Source organism: Scyliorhinus canicula, chromosome 22, assembly GCF_902713615.1.
Source record: "Scyliorhinus canicula chromosome 22, sScyCan1.1, whole genome shotgun sequence".
NCBI lineage: Eukaryota > Metazoa > Chordata > Chondrichthyes > Carcharhiniformes > Scyliorhinidae > Scyliorhinus > Scyliorhinus canicula.
In genome coordinates this window covers 1,675,707-1,691,781 of record NC_052167.1, presented here as the reverse complement: position 1 = coordinate 1,691,781, position 16,075 = coordinate 1,675,707, and the positions used below count along the sequence as shown (strand labels likewise).

General features: G+C 46.9%; 1 long non-coding RNA gene across 1 annotated transcript; it reads left to right on the top strand.

Annotated features, from left to right (window-relative positions):
• The first annotated feature begins 1,340 nt into the window (after nucleotides 1-1,340).
• On the top strand, nucleotides 1,341-12,234 carry LOC119956226. Its single transcript, XR_005458609.1, has 3 exons — nucleotides 1,341-1,562; nucleotides 8,317-9,438; nucleotides 11,866-12,234. It is a non-coding gene; the product is annotated as an uncharacterized LOC119956226 (long non-coding RNA).
• The last annotated feature ends 3,841 nt before the right edge of the window (nucleotides 12,235-16,075 follow it).

The window sequence follows — 16,075 nt, the reverse complement described above, 5'->3', positions numbered from 1 at the left end:
TTGCTCTTTTTAAAAACAATTATATTTTATTAAGTTAGAATACAAATCTCAGGAAAGAAGTTGGAGATTTATTTATCTAATTAATTATAATTTTTAAGGGCCCTTCAGAGATTCACGGGCCCCTTCTTGGCTCTCCGGGCCCTGGACCGATGTACCGGCTGAACCAAGACTACTGCTTGATATCCTTTGAAGTTGCCGACCATCTCAAATCACGAATTGTAACTTTATCTTTAAATTCTCACACTCTTGCTGAAAAAATGGAATTTCCTTAATTATGCCCGACCTGGGCCCCCCTATTCCACATCCTTCCACTACCTCCCCTGCTTCGTTCCTTTTCATGCACTGCTTATTTGTGTCCTGTTCTCTTTTTTTTCTTATTCCTTTTTATTACTAAAACAGTTGTCTGTGTTTGTTTCTTTATTGCATTTTTATTTGATATAGGGGGCCCACTTCATCAGGGGCCCACTTGCCATCGGGCAAGCTGACACCCTGGCCAGTCCGCCACTGCTCCCTGTGACTGCGTAGATTTCCTCCCACAGTCCAAAGGTGTGCAGGTTAGGTGGATTGGCCATGCTAAATTGCCCTTAGTGTCCAAAAAGGTTAGGTGGGGTTACTGGGTTACGGGGATAGGGGTGGAGGTGTGGGCTTAAGTAGGGCGCTCTTTCCAAGGGCCGGTGCAGACTTGATGGGCCAGATAGCCTCCTTCTGCACTGTAAATTCTCTGATGGTAGAGTGTGGGATAGAGGAGGTGGTGCCATAGTGGTATTGTTGCTGGACTAGTAAACCAGGGACCCAGGGCATTCGTTGCATATGCCCTTGTCCTGTTTATTCTGCTAAAGTGCATCACCTCGCATTTATCAGGGTTAAATACCATCTGCCACTGCTCTGCCCATCTTGCCTTTCTATTTTTATGACCAAAACAGTTTGTTTTCCTTCAGGGATCTGCCAGCTCGCCGAGGAATGGTGCTACCTCGCTACACTTGGTGAATGTTCCAACTTAATTAAAATAACTGAATCAAATTGCCAAGGTTCACCCCCCCCCCCCCCCCCCCCCCCACCCAGCATCCCCCAAATCACCTCCTGCCTTGGAGGCAACTTTATTTTCTTGCAAGAGGAAATGCACCCACTGATCATCAAGCTGATTGATATTGGGGAGCCTCGATGATAAGATTTTGTTCGGCGCTTTGTGATATCTGCTTAAAAGTTGAAACTGGTGGTATGTGGCTGGACAAAAGCAGTGCAAGTTCAAAGTGAGTCTAAATTAATTATGCACGCACGCTCCTCTTGCACTGCCCACATCACCTGACAATCTCTGCTTTTTACATTGCTAGCAGGCAGGCGCGACATTAATTCAGAGTAACGACTGATGCAGCCGAGGACAAGCAACAGAGAAACTAAAGAGAGGCAGAGTTGGAGGAAAAACCAGGAGTGTGCAGAGGGACTCCTAGATGGTGGAAATGCAACTGCTGTCGAGGTATAACTGCGGAATTTATTTTTTCATCTCCAGTCTAAGGTTGTGCGTCTGTACGTCTGTTAGTACACCTGCTGTTATTAACAATAAGGTTAGTGTCAGCTCACGTTGTTTCTCAATCTCCAGTTCTTGGGAGTATGCAAACAAAAAAGGTTTTGAATATGCCACTGCCTTTCCACTCGTTGCTGGCACTCATGGTACTGAGGGAGTGTTGGACCTTTCGGGTGACAGTCATGGAGTTTTACAGCACAAAAGGAGGCCCTTCTGCCCATCGGGTCTGCGCCAGCCATCAAACACCCATTCTAATCCCATTTTCCGGCACTTGGTCCGTAGCCCTGTCTGCTGTGGCATTTCAAGTTCCCATCTATAATAACCTTTATTGTCACAAGTTGCCATACATTAAGACTGCAATGAAGTTACTGTGAAAAGCTCCCCGTCGCCACATTCCGGCGCCTGTTCGGGTACACAGAGGGAGAATTCAGAATGTCCAATTCACCTAACAAGCATGTCTTTCGGGACTTGTGGGGGGAAACCGGAGCACCCGGAGGAAACCCACACAGACACGGGGAGAACGTGCAGGCTCCGCATAGCCAGTGACCCAAGCCGGGAATCGAACCTGGGACTCTGGAGCTGTGAAGCAACAGCGCTAACCGCTGTGCTACCGTGCCACCCATAAATGCTACTTAAATGTTGTGAGGGTTTTTGCCTCTTCCATCCTTTCAGGCAGCGAGTTCCAGATTGTCACCACCCTCTGGGTGAAAAAATATTTCCTCAAAACCCCTCTAAATCTCCTCCCCGTTGATTGTGGTTTTTGGCAATATTTCATACTAAAAAAAAATGCCATTGCTAAGTTGCTTATTGCTCATGAATGATTGCTGTGGTTTCCTGCAGAGCAAACAAATTTGTTAACCGCAAACTGCTTTACCACATGGTCAATGTTTGTTTGTTAACACTCCTGCAAAGTGGGTGGGAGATAGGGGTGGGCATTCTATTACATTGAAGGTGCTGTATAAATACATCGTTGTTGCTTTGGAATGTTTCTGTGAGATATTATAATGTGTTTTAGAAAGTCGGCCATTCTTTATCACTTTGGGGTCACACCTTGTCTCATTTCTTGTTTAGCTGCTGAAGCTGTGACTTAATTCAAGGATTAAATCCCAGCTCACGTAAAGTCCCAGCAATGTGTGTCCCAATACTTCCTCCTGTTGAAACTTTGCGTTCAGAAACATGAGCTCTCAAACAGCTTTGCTGCTGTTCTTTGATAAATGCATTCAATAGCCACGGTGCAGACAGTTGACATTATCACATTGCAAACCTGCTTCCTCTTCGAAAGATGGACTGATATTGGTACTGTAGAAGGTTCTGGGCAGACACCGCACGTGACTCCTGTCAGTAACCTGGCACATGCCTACAGACTTGCAGGTTTCCACCCTTGCCTCCCTGCTCTGATGCACAGTCACGCCTCAAAGGTTTAATGGTGCGCAGTGTGGAATGTTAAGGGTGCCTTTTTTAATGAAACCAACACCGTCCCACTGAACAAAGGTGCTCATTTTTAAGAGGGGGTCCAAATAATAGGGCATTACATCCAATACCAAAAAAAAATAAAATGAAATATTAGCTTAATCGGTAGAATGATGTAACACAAGAGGCCATTCAGCCCATTGCTTTAGAAGTCTAGCCACCCAATTGTTTTGGGTGTCCGGTAAAAAAATGGGTTTGCCTCAAAGAGCTCTCAGGGATGTACTGAATTGGCACAGCTTGCAACACATTTAATAATAATAATCTTTATTATCACAAATAGGCTTGCATTAACACTGCAGACAGGTTACTGTGAAAATCCCCGAGTTGCCAGATTCCGCTGCCTGTTCGGGGTAGCACAGTGGGTAGCACTGTTGCTTCACAGCGCCAGGGACCCGGGTTCGATTCCCGGCTTGGGTCACTGTCTGTGGGAAGTCTGCACGTTCTCCCCGTGTCTGCGTGGGTTTCCTCCGGGTGCTCCGGTTTCCTCCCACAAGTCCCAAAAGATGTGCTGTTAGGTAATTGGAACATTCTGAATTCACAAGTCCTGTTGTGGCACACTATGGTACTGTATGCGGGTGTTAGAATTACATGTGCTGCCACCCCCATACCGCCTTTCAATTAAGCCAGTTTTTCTGTAGAGTATCTTGGGGCGTTTTATCAGGTTATAGGCTCTGAATGCCAGTTGTTGCTGCGCCACAGTACCTCCTTGAGACCACACTGGGTAAAATAGTTGGGAACCACATTGAGGTGGGTGGAATTGTTAGCTTTAGACACAAACAATTGTGGCATGAACATCTGAGCCACTTTCAACTTTGACCTGAGGGTAGGTGTGTTTCCAATATATCACTTCATCTTGAAAGCGACTGTGACTAAAGGTCAGGGAGGGTGATGCACTAACTGACTCCTAGGCTACTTTTCCTACTGCTCCAACAACACAGTAAATGATTACTGAGCAAACATAATGAGTGTACTTTAACTGCAATGATGCCAAATGTTTGGTCAGCAAATATATTTCTATCTCTTCAAGCCTGTCGTGAAGTAAATGTGTTAATTTGATTTAGCACCTAGCAGCAGTACATTATTTTCCGTTGACATCTGTGCCCTCTGATAGGTTCAAAGCAATGGGGAAAACTTTATATACAAGCAATACACATCATCTTGCCACATTCAAGCTGACAAAACCCTTGCTTTGGTTCAGAGGGAGGGAGGTAGGTATCAAGTGGTTAGCACTGTGGCTTCACAGCGCCAGAGTCCCAGGTTCGATTCCCCGCTGGGTCACTGTCTGTGCGGAGTCTGCACGTTCTCCCCGTATCTGCGTGGGTTTCCTCCGGGTGCTCCGGTTTCTTCCCACAGTCCAAAGAGGTGCAGGTTAGGTGGATTGGATATGCTAAATTGCCCTTAGTGTCTAAAATAGGCTACGAAGGGTTATTGGGTTACGGGGATAGGGGTGGAAGTGAGGGCTTAAGTGGGTCGGTGCAGACTCGATGGGCCGAATGGCCGCCTTATGCACTGTATGTTCTATGAATATAGAGGATGGCCTCAGTGATCACAGACGTTCAATTGGATGGAATGCAATTCCGGGAGGTGGAGAGAAAAGTCAAAGAATGGGAGGAAAAGTTTACAGATGAGCAATAAGGGAAATCTAATCAATAAATCTTTGCAGATCAAAGCGAAAGCAGGAAGCAACATCAAACACATCATAAATGGCATGGAAGGTGGAGTTCAGGACAGGATTTCAAGAGCGCTGGTAGAAGCAGCTGGAATAGATTTATTTTGGGTGCGTTCTAGTTTCTCTGAAGGGGTGATATTGTCACATGGGATACAGTGGATATTGGACTATAGTGAAATGAAATGAAAATGAAAATCGCTTATTATCACGAGTAGGCTTCAATGAAGTTAGTGTGAAAAGCCCCTAGTCGCCACATTCCGGCGCCTGTCCAGGGAGGCTGGTACGGGAATCGAACCGTGCTGCTGGCCTGCTTTAAAATCCAGCGATTTAGCCGAGTGAGCTAAACCAGCCCCTCTGTATGTCCCAGTGCTGCTGCTGTCTGGAGCCGCTCCTACCAGGAGCTCTGCTGTGGAGGGTATGTCACCCTCGTCTGTCTTGCTCCATCCTCACACATCCATTGCAGCTGATCTGCAACTGGGCTGTGACATCCATCATCCAATCATGCCTAGATCCATCCCTCTTTCTGCCGCCTCCACTTTGCCCTCTAGGAATGACCTCCGGAGCTTTTCAAGCTCTGATCAAATGATCAAAATCCAGACGGTTCCTTTTCTGGATGTCATCTTTTTTTCTTTGAGTTTCGTTCTTGCTATTCCAATTCCAAGCACCTCTTCATTTGTCGTGCTCTGTAAATGGAATTTTCAGCACACGTCTCAGAATCCACATTTCAATGGCCTCTATTTTTTCTCCACAGATCTTTATTTATTGTCCAGGTTACTGAGGCAGGTGGTAAAGTGGACAGAATGTAGACTGTAATGCAGAACAGCCAATAGCACAGCAGCAGTCTGTTAATTATTGCCCACTTTATGCTGGAGAACCGAGAATTCTAGCCCCACAGTTCTCGAGGCAGCTCAGTTTCAGCAGCTCAGTGTTGTCCTCCAGAACCCACTTGTATTGAAACTAAGATCTGTATCTACAGCACAAACATTTGGCATGTGCTTTTTGTTAAGTTTCAGCTGAAGCTTTACATAAAGCCAATTCAGTGTTGGAGAGGATGCAAAGGAAGTGGTCCATTCAACCGTAAATGGGTTAGCATCATGCTGCAAGTTCCCTGATCTACTAACAAAACCCACTTGAGAACAAAATGTAGGGGTTTTTTTTACATTTAAAGTACCCAATTCCAATTAAGGGGCAATTTAACGTCGCCAATCCACCTACCCTGCACAAAGAACATACAATGCAGAAGGAGGCTATTCGGCCCATCGAGTCTGCACCAACACACTTAAGCCCTCACTTCCACCCTATCCCCGTAACTCAATAACCCCTCCTAACCTTTTTGGTCACTAAGGGCAATTTATCATGGCCAATCCACCTAACCTCCCACGTCTTTGGACTGTGGGAGGAAACCGGAGCATCCGGAAGAAACCCGCACAGACAGGGGGAGAACGTGCAGACTCCGCACAGACAGTGACCCAGCGAGGAATTGAACCTGGGACCCTGGTGCTGTGAAGCCACAGTGCTATCCACTTGTGCTACCGTGCTGCCCACTTAATGATCCTTCCGCATGATCCCCTACGGAAATCTTGTTCCAACTTTTACTTCTTCTAGATAGTCAAGTTTGATCGTCTTCTCAGCGCTCCGGCGGGGCCGATCCGAGGACCTCACTAAACCATCCAATCGGTAGCAGCGACGGGCAGTGTGTACAAAGGGCAGGGGGCATCTTTGGGCTGTGGGGGTAAGATCCACGCAGACACGGGAGAATGTGCAAACTCCTCACGGATAGTGACCCAGAGCCGGGATCGAACCTGAAATGGGGGGGGGGGGGGGAACCTGAGGCCAGGATGAGGGAGATCCTGAGGCCAAGGGGGTGGGACAGGTCCTGAGCAGGGGGTCCTGAAGCCAAAGGGGGAGTCCTGAGTGCTGGAACATGGGGTTAGAATAGCTGCGTGTTTGATGGCCAGCACAGACTGGATGGGCCGAAGGATCTTTTTTTTTTGCGCGGTAAAACTCTAGGATTCTTTCTGGCCAGCCTTCATCCTCAACAAGGATTCATTGGGTCATTTATCTGTTTGCTGCTCGTGTGATCCTGATATGGATAGATTAGCAGCTGCTTTATCCATCATAACAATGTAGATTTATATAACACCTTTAATGTAATGAAATGTCCCAAGGCGCTTCACAGGATTATAAAACCAAGCATGGCACTGAGCGCCATGAGCGATAGTTTGGTTAAAGAGGTAGGTTTTAAGCAGTGTATTAAAAGGAGGAAATTGAGACAGAGAGATGTAGGAAGGGAATTCCAGAGCGTGGGGCCTAGGTAACCAAAGGCCACCAGTGGTACAGCAATTCAAATCAGGGATGTTCTTGAGGGCAGAATTAGAGGAGCTCAGAGGGTTGTGAGACCAGATTACAGAGAAAGAGAGGGGTGAGGCCATCGAAGGTTTGGAAAATGAGGATAACCACAGCAGCTACACTTCAATGTGAGCAGTTGGATGTGAAACATTTTGAGATGTTTGAGGGATAGAATAAGGGGTGCTATAAACGCAAACCCCTTTCACTCCCTAATCTGAACAATATTTTCATTCAGTTTTGACATTTTCTTGTGCACACTGAGAGTTAGTTACATCACTAGAGAATTGGCTCTGAAAAATAAATGACACTTTAATGGAATTGAATTATCAGTAAGCTTGCAACTCATTAACTGAGGACACATCAGTGAGATTCCCTTAATTCAGATTCATTGCGCTATTAATAATGCCATTGGAGCATGCCAAGTGAAATAAAAATATATTTATCTTCAGTTCTCTGCCTGACGGCAGCTCCAACCTACAAAGCCAGGGCCTTCACCACATGTTGCTAGCACCAATCTGAGCCACAGCAGCCACTGGCCCTCCGCAAGGGGTCAGAGTTGCTGTGGCAACATACACTATGAACATGCATGTTGTAGTCCATAATAATAATCGTTATTAGTGTCACAAGTAGGCTTACATTAACACTGCAATGAAGTTGCTGTGAAAATCCCCTAGTCGCCACATTCCGGCACCTGTTCAGGTACACAGAGGGAGAATTCAGAATGTCCAATTCACCTAACAAGCGCGTCTTTCGGGACATGAGGGAGGAAACTGGAGCACCTGGAGGAAACCCACGCAGACACGGGGAGAACGTGCAGACTCCGCACATAGTGACCCAAGCCGGGAATCGAACCGGGGTCCTTGGCGCTGTGAAGGCCACTGTGCTGCTGCCCAGAGCTACGAATGGCAGAAGCTCCAATTTGCTTTCCATCACATGCCCAGGAATCTCTCCCGCTCTTACCGCCTGCCGTTGGCATGTGTTGGAAGGATTTCCATGCCTGTCCAAGTTGTGAACGCAGCTTCCTTGGCCATTGAGTCTGAAGTGGGATTTGAACTTGGAGCACCTGGCTCAGAGAGGTGATACTCACGGCCCCACAAGACCTCCTTTCATTGACGCCAGCAGACATGGACAAACATACATACACCAAAAGGGTATTTCATAAACTTGACATTGAGATAGTGCACTAAAATACTTTTTTAAAAATCATATAATTTAGGTTAATAATCAAGTTATAAGCAGCTGGCTGGGGTAATTTGTGATGTGGTTAAATGTCTTTCCTCATTCTAATCCGTGTTGTACTTTGTAGGTGTTGCTGATTTGACCTTCTCCCGATAGTGTGAATTCCGAAAGTATGCCAGTCTGAATTCCGAAAGTATGCCAGTCTGAATTCCGAAAGTATGCCAGCCTATGTGCTTGAAGTCTGGGCGATCATCCTGGTGATCCTGGCTACCATCATCACAATGAGCTTTCTAATCATCCTGCCCCCAGCCGTTGTGCTAATCTGGAGGATGAAACATGCCCCTGACATCTCGCTGGTGGGAGCAACGTGAGGCGGGATGCGAAGGCCTTCGACCGAATACCGGGAAACATCTTTCGTGTTAATGACCAAGCTCAAATCTGTCGTCTCAGTGTAGCGATCCCAAACTGTTAAATGCCTGGCAGCAAGTTATTGAAAATCTCAGGAAGATCTCTGCTGCTGGGTCAATCTCTTAATCACCTTGGAAGAATCGAGAGATTTGAGATAAACCCTGTTACCTATTCTTCCATGTGGAATAGAGAGGCAGAATGGCCTGCAATCATTTAAAAACAGTTGGATATGATAATGTCGGCACTTCCTGGATGAATTGAGTTTTTTATATTCATTCATGGGATGTGGGCATAGCCAGAATTATGTCCCGTCCTAATCGTCCTCAAGAAAAGGGCGCTGAGCGCTGGGATTGAACGCATGCATGGGTCTAGCTCAGCAGTGGGAGTATCTCTCTGCCACTTTGGAATCCCCCATTATACTTTTTTTAAAAAGTTACAGTATCTACAATAGCTATTTTGAAAATGGGATTACCTGCAAATTAAGTCAACTGATCCCCATCTATAAATAGACCAGAATTAACAGTATGAGTGTATACCTGTTTATCATACATGTGGGCTTGTGCACAGTAGTGAATAACTCCTTTCAAGAATGGTCCCACAAAGAATGCTGCAGATAAGGTCCTTTAATGCAAGATTTTGCAATTTTTGCAGGAATCAACCCCTTTGACCATGTTGTCTGCTCATTTTCTACCCAATGTGCCACGGTGACAATAAATATACTCCAGTGTGGCAGGAACAACCAATGACAGAACGATAAATGTCAAGTTACACTTTAATGATGGGAAACATGACTATGCCACCACCTGGTGTCAAACACAACCACACTCTTAAGAAAACAACGGTAGTTTTAAGGAATTTATGTTTGTATTGATAAACATTAGAAATAAGGTATAGCTTTAAGTGGGTTTAATGTCATGTTTCTGTGCCTGGAAGGGTAACACCTATAGTATTCACATGGTGTACCCAAATCTGCTTTAACCTTTTAGTGCATTTGTTGGTAAAATGATGAGATTCTCTGTTTGAGAGACTTAAGTTCTGTGATTGACAGCCCCATACCACATCAAAGGCAGCTAGGTGCTTCCTACTGTGAAAAAGAGGAAGTCAAAGTGGTTATCATTTCAGTTAGCATCGAAAGAGGATAATGGAGATGCATTCTGCTCACTGAGCTAAATCGCTGGCTTTGAAAGCAGACCAAGCAGGCCAGCAGCACGGTTCGATCCCCGTACCAGCCTCCCCGGACAGGCACCGGAATGTGGCGACTAGGGGCTTTTCACAGTAACTTCATTGAAGCCTACTCGTGACAATAAGCGATTTTCATTTTTCATTTCATTCAAGCACGAAGGGAAAGATCAATGAACAATCCCCAACAGCTGTCTCTGGAGTAACAGAACTGTCAATCACTGGCTAATGCAATGTATTGCTGCGTGAAATTGAGTGGAAGATCTGCATTTCAAAGGCTGTCAAGGGGATTTCAAGCCCTTTGAAGTGTACTGGGCTTTCCAGAAAGTCTCTGACACTTGTAACAACTGCTGCTTTGAACACTTCTGTCTGAGGCAACAGAGGGCAAGTGAAAATGCAGTGATTTTTCAACCTAATGCTTGGACTGCTCTTCAGCCCTCAGGCAGGGTCTCTGATGGGGGAGGGGGATATCTCTATTGGGGGGCAGGATTTGTGTGTCTGGGGAGGGGGCCCTCCAATGGGCTAGGGGGGGGGATGTAAGTTACATACATACCGCCTTGATCCACCGCACCAGAGCCACACTTGAAAATACCTGCACCAATCCACGCCTGTGTGAATCCTGGCTGAGAGGCCTGGAGCATAACGGGCTGGGTGAGGAATTGGGCCTCCCACCGTTAATTGTATACAAATTAGTTCAAATGACCCATGTGCATCTGCATGCCAGTTTGATATTGCATTGAACTAGAAACCCCGTAACCAGCGGTGGAGAATTCACCCCGAGTGTTTATTTATCATTGTGAGGGCTTTATTTCCTTGGTTATGAACAATGTTTATTAAGTAAATATTGTTGCAAAGTCCTGTTACCTGTACTAAGTACGTGTAAAGGGCTTTCCATAAAAGTGTCTGTATTGCGGCCCTTTCTGGACGCCGCACTTTAGGGAGGGTGTGAAGCCATTAGCGTGGGTGCAGAAAAGATTCACGAGAATGGCTCCCAGGGACGAGGAACTTCAATTATGCAGATAGATTGGAGACGTTGGGATTGTTTTCCTTGGAGAAGAGAAGGTCAAGAGGAAAATAACGATTGGCAAAAGCAGGAGCTACACAAGGAAATGCTTTTTCAGGCAGCAAGTGGTTAAGGTCTGGAATACACTGTTTGAGAGTGTGTCCAAGGCAGGTTGAATCGAGGAGTTTACAATGTCACCGTAACCAGTCAGCGATGTCTTTGGACAAGAGTCAATAATCGCTGCTCAACCTCCTATGTTAGGCACCTATAGGACAGATAGTGAAAGACTAAGAGCAAGTCAGGGCCTTCGCTGAAGGGCACAGGTAACCAAGAGTGTTTCCTCTCTGCAATTTATCCCTGCTCCTCCTGGCCTTTTTTTTTTAGCCACTGTTTGGACCACAGACGAATTGAACGGAGCAGGTGGAGACAGGCACCACTGGGTTACCCCCGACATTGGCCTTCAGCAGGTCCCTTTTAAAGGGACGTGACGGGAACGTGGTTCGATTTCTTTTTTTTTTAATAATTTTTATTGGAATTTTTTACAGAAAATATAACAACAAGTATAGCAAAAAGCAGTAATATGCAACTAACAGCCCCATAACACCCACAATTCCCCCCATACCGTAACATCACATGTATCACATTCCCCCACCCCCCCCCCCCCAAACAAGAGAACTTAACCATAAATTAAAATTAGATAAATCAAATTTAAATAAAATAAGCCAACATAATCAACGCCCCCTCCCCCCCCCCCCCCCCGGGTTGCTGCTGCTACTGTCCCAGTACCCTATCGTTGAGCCAGAAAGTCGAGGAAAGGTTGCCACCGTTTAAAGAACCCTTGCACCGATCCTCTCAGGGCGAATTTAACCTTCTCTAGCTTAATAAAACCCGCCATGTCATTGATCCAGGTCTCCACACTTGGGGGCCTCGCGTCCTTCCACTGTAGCAAAATCCTTCGCCGGGCTACTAGGGACGCAAAGGCCAGCACACCGGCCTCTTTCGCCTCCTGCACTCCCGGCTCTACCCCAACCCCAAAGATCGCGAGTCCCCGTGGTTCGATTTCTAACCTCCAGTCTCTTAATGCAGGCTTGTGAACCAAATGCCAAAGGATTAATCACCTTTGACATGGAGACATCATTCAACTGTGGAGCTGGTCAATAGCCCCCAAAGCACAGGACAATAAAAGAGTTGGATAATTGATGAGATTGGCTTCTATCAACTCCATTATCGCTGTATCACATGACTACCGGGATTCTCGGGGGCAAAGTTAATGGAAGTTGTGGCCTTTTTTTTTTCCATCCGGCGGTTTTCCTGACAGGAGGCATTCCTGTAGCAAACGTTTAGTCCCTAACCTTGACCGAGTGTTGTTCTCTTACAGCAATAACTTGCTATGCAAAGCAGATGTTTATGTGCATTACTGAGTCTGAATGGCACGTCAATAAATTTGTTTTACTATCTGCTGCACACTCCATTGATTTGTATATTACAACTGTACAGGATGATCACAGTGCCTCATTTCACTGAGAGACAGATTCAAGCACAATACTGCGGCAACCTACTGTGCTTCGTTGGTGATTGGCAGTATTATTATAGAGAATTACAAATCAAAATTGAATGGTTTCCTTCCAAGTGAACACTTCAGATGTGCAGGTATTTCAACCACATTCAGGAGCATCCAACATAATGGTTAACCTGTAAATCGCCATCGCAATGGGGTTGAATTTTGGATGTCAGGGCCATTGCTGCACCATCGACTCAAAGTGCCCCGAATTGGACCTCCCCTCCAACCTCCCAGGAAGCAGCCAACTAAGAAGTGGCCTCCACGATCGCTGTCCGGATAGGGTTAGCCTGCGGGCTGAGGGAGGAGGCGGGTGAATCAGTGGGTGCTCTGTAAAGGGCAGTGACCGTAATGGGAGTGGATGCTCAGGTGAATGGCACAGAAGGCGAAACAAAATGAAGGCGGATGAAGGGCACGGCAGCCATTTCTTCACCTCAAGCACTGTCTGTGACGGCAGCCTCAGTGAGCTATTGCTGCGATGTTCACCCTCTGCTTGGCGATGGCTGTAAGCTTCTTTGCTGTATATCTCCCCGTTTAAATTTCACATTGCACGCCACTTTCATGCCACCCTGACCTCTTTACTGTGGACTCGCCTCCTACGAGTTGGTCCCATCAGTTCTGGGCACCTCGTGGGTCCCAAGCACCATTTGTAAAATTTCACGGCCCTGGGGAAATGGCTACTGCTGCCAAGTTCACGACTGGATGGGCCGAATGGCCTAATTCTGCTCCTACACCTCAAGGTCTAAATTGTCCGCAATGCCGGGAGGTTGCGGGTCAACGCTGCAGGGAACAGCAGTCGGGGGCAGAACATGCCACAGAATTGTCCTGCCTCTTTATTTGCCTGCACCCCTCCCCCCCACGAGTCTGTAAATCCCTGCCATATTTCAAAAGAACAAACCTCTGCATATCTTATTGCATCTCCAGTGTCCTATTTCAGAGACCAGCCATTCTGTGGCCAGCGTGAATTGGCTTGCTGACTGGTGCCACATTAGGGCTAATTTTGTTCTGTAATTATTGGGAATTGGATTTCAGTTGCTCGGGCTCATTCCCACAGTGCTCTTAGATTGGCCAAACATCAGCCGAATTTGAAATTCCCATCTCTATTGTACCACACCTACTAAGAGGGAGAGAGAGGTCTTTTATTAATAATCAAGCCTGGAGCAGCTTGAAACCAGAGCTACCCAAAGCTCGGGACCAGATTTTGAACTGGCAATGAGGCTACAGAACTGATCCGAGAATAGGCCCTGTCTGTTGCTGCAGTTTGAATCGACAATATCACAATGCAGGGAAGCCAAGATCAGGAGTGACAGGAGAGTGCAGTCTAGTGTAACCCGACGCCAGGGAACAAGCTTCAATCATCTGTGGAGCTGGGCTGGGACAAAGCTAAAGTGGACCAGCAAATGACAGAAGGGCCGGAAGCTGTCCGACAGCACAGTCGAGAGGTATCTAAGGCTGGCAGTTGGGCTGGGAAAGTCCTGCTAGTGAAGGAGGCTTGGAGGATCTGATGTTACGATACCAGTAGCGGATAATAACTGGATGGGAAGGTCCCAGAATGGAACCCTGGCTCAAAATACTAGCATTATATATTGTTTTAATAAAACGTGGAGGAGAGAGCTACAGGACTGCTAGTAAGTTTTATCAAGAAAAAAAACATTTATTAAACAGAAAGGAAATGTTGTTGCAACTTTATACGGCATTGGTGAGACCTCACCTGGCACTCTGTGCAGTTTTGGTTCCCTTATTTGAGGAAGGATGTAGTGGCACAGGAGGCAGTTCACGCGATTGATTCCAGAGATGAGGGACTTGTCGTATGAGGAGAGATTGAGCAGTTTAGGTCTATACTCTCTTAGAGTTTAGAAGAATGAGGGGAGATCTAATTGAGGTTTACAAGATGAAAGAAGGTATGGATAAAGTAGACATGGAGCAGATGCTCCCTCTTGTGGTACATTCTAGAATGAGAGGTCAATACCTTAGAATAAGATGTAGCAAATTTAAAATAAGAGTTGAGGAGAAACTACTTCTCCCAAAGGGTTGTGAATCTGTGGAATTCGCTACCCAAGAGTGCGGTGGATGCTGGGACAGTGAGTAAATTTGAAAAGTTAGTCAGATTTGTAATTGACAATGGGTTACGGAGAACGGGCAGGATGAGATCAGCCATGATCGAATGACGGAGCAGACTCGATGGGCCAAGTGGTCTAATTCTGTTCCTATATCGTATTAATTTATAAAAGTTGGATTATCAAATTCCTTTACTCTCCCCTTAGCCTGACACATAGATTCAAAGAATAAGATGGATTACAATGTACATCTTAAGCTACAATGATCTCATTAACACAATAAGTCATTTTTAAGCCTACAAGGTAACGGTGGGTAAATACACACACTCCGCTCTGAACCCACGTTTTGTGTCTGTGGGTTTCTCCTCAGAAATCCCTCCAGACGATTGTCACGTGAGTTTCCAAACTCCACTTCAAAAAACATAGAATTCATAGGGCGCGATTCTCCGCCCCCCACGCCGGGTGGGAGAACAGCAGGAGGGCCTCCAGACATTTTTCACCCCCTCCCGCTATTCCCCCTCCCCCCACGCCCGACCCACGCCACGAATCGCTGCTCGCCGTTTTTTACGGTGAGCGGTGATTCGCCGAGGCCGATGGGCTGAGCGGCCGGGCATTCACGCCCATTTCAACACGGCAGCAAACACACCTGCTCGCTGCCGTCGTGAAACGGGCGCCAGATGCCCGTTTGGGGCATCTGGGGGCCCGATTGGCACAGCAGTACCACAGCCGTGCCAAGGGGGGCATAGGCCCGCGATCGGTGCCCACCGATCACGGGCCGTGCGTCCATAATGGACACACTCTTGTCCCTCCGCCGCCCGCAAGATCAAGCCGCCACGTCTTGCGGGGCGGCTGAGGGAAAAGACGGCAACTGCGCATGCGCGGGGTGGCGTTGTCAGCCGCCGTGACCGCACGCCTAGCCCCGCCCAGGTGGGAGAATTGGCCCCGGAAGTGGGCGTGAAGGCTGCCGTCACGGCCCGTCCCACGGCAGCCTTTACGATTCTCCGCATTTGCGGAGAATCTCGCCCATAGAATTTACAGTGCCGGAGGCCATTCGGACCATCGAGTCTGCACCGGCCCTTGGAAAGAGCACCCTACCCAACCGCACACCTCCACCCTATCCCCATAACCCAGTAACCCCACCCAACACTAAGGGCAATTTTGGACACTGAGGGCAATTTAGCATGGCCAATCCATCTAACCTGCACATCTTTGAATTGTGGGAGGAAACCGGAGCACCCGGAGGAAACCCATACACACACGGGGAGAATGTGCAGACTCCACACAGACAGTGACTCAAGCCGGGAATCGAACCTGGGACCCTGGAGCTGTGAAGCAACTGTGCTAACCACTATGCTACTGTGCTGCCCACACTTTAAAATTTTCTCAATGCTTTCCCTTGGCAGCTTGCAATTCCAAACTCCAGCCCAGGCTTAGCAAATGACAGTTTCAAACAAAGCCTTCTGCTCCACATTTGACAGCGAATCCAGTCCAGGATTTCACATCAAGACCGTTAAGATTTCTTGGTCTCGACGGTTGTGCAAATTGCTCACAACTGCTTTAGCGTAGATTCACAGACAGTATTAAAATGATATTGAACATTTCATCTCCCTTTGAAGTCAGTGGTCCCACTTTAAATCTAGTTACTGCCATTGTCTCTTTAACTCCGAACACATTGTTACTC